Raw genomic sequence first — 1305 nt, 5'->3', positions numbered from 1 at the left:
CCCTCCCCACCCAGCCCCTCCCCACCCAGCCCCTCCCCACCCTCCCCTCTCCACCCAGCCCCTCCCCACCCTCCCCTCCCCACCCAGCCCCACCCTCCCCACCCAGCCCCTCCCTGCACGACGGACACAATAATCCCCTGTGGGCTGGTGTAACCAGGAGGTTCCTACCAGTATGAATCCACTCACTGTACCGCCATCATACCCCCGGGCAAGCCAGGGGATGGCTACCTCGACTCCTATGGCAAGAGAGTTTCATGAGTTTGTGTGGTCCACCAACCCCAAAAGTTTACTGGTTTGGCCACGTTTGTTTGTTGTAGTACGGAGTTAGACTGATGGCCTTAATCCAAGTTGTCTTGTGGTTAAATTTCGATTTAAAGCTTTCGTGACTGCAGGGATTCATCTTCTTGGTTCTTTCGGTAAAGTCACGTAGAAGGGAAGTAATAAAATAAAATAATAAAAATAAAACATAATAAAATAATTCTTTTATTATGTTTTATTTTTATTATTTTATTACTTCCCTTCTACGTGACTTTACCGAAAGAACCAAGAAGATGCCTTGTGGTTGTTGTTGTTTGACTTGCATCCCACTGGGATTTGTGCACACAGCGTTGGTGTACGGTGATTTTTTCTGCAACATTTTGCTGTCTTTTCTTGGATTTTCTGTTTGCACTCAGTCACATATTCACTTTAAGATGTTTTCTTGTTCATGTTTTTGTTTTTTGTTTGTTGCGGTTGCACCCGATTCAAGAGCCGAATGGCTCACAGGGCTATACCTAATAAATGAACTTGAACCCCGATTCATTTTCGCTGCCGCGTTGGCCCACTGATTAACGGCGAGCTTGAGTGAAATGTTTTTTATATGTGTGTGTGTCTTGTCTTGTGCCGGGAAAGGTCCTGGCAAGGATTATTCAACATCGCCTTGCCAGGCACGCTGAGGAGAGGCTTGCGGAGCCCCAATGCGGTTTCAGACCACAAAAGCCACGTTCACTCTCCATCTGCTCCAGCAGAGGTGTAGGGAATTCCAACAAGACCTACACCTCTGCTTTATCGACCTGGTCAAGGCCTATGATACCATCAACAGGCCACAATTGTGGGCAATTCTTCGTGATTTCGGAGTCCCTGACTCTCTGCTCGCAATCATTAAAGGGCCTTCGTGATGGTGGGCACGGCAGGTCCGGGTAGATCTACGTGGCCAGGAGTCGGAGCCATTCCCTGTACACCTTCGGGATGCGACAGGGATGTCCTCCGGCTCCCACACTTCTTAACATCATCTTTGACCACGTAGTTCGAGACGCTTTCCATGGC

This window comes from Lampetra fluviatilis, chromosome 3, assembly GCF_964198595.1.
Source record: "Lampetra fluviatilis chromosome 3, kcLamFluv1.1, whole genome shotgun sequence".
Lineage (NCBI taxonomy): Eukaryota > Metazoa > Chordata > Hyperoartia > Petromyzontiformes > Petromyzontidae > Lampetra > Lampetra fluviatilis.
Note: the sequence above shows the minus strand (reverse complement) of the source record.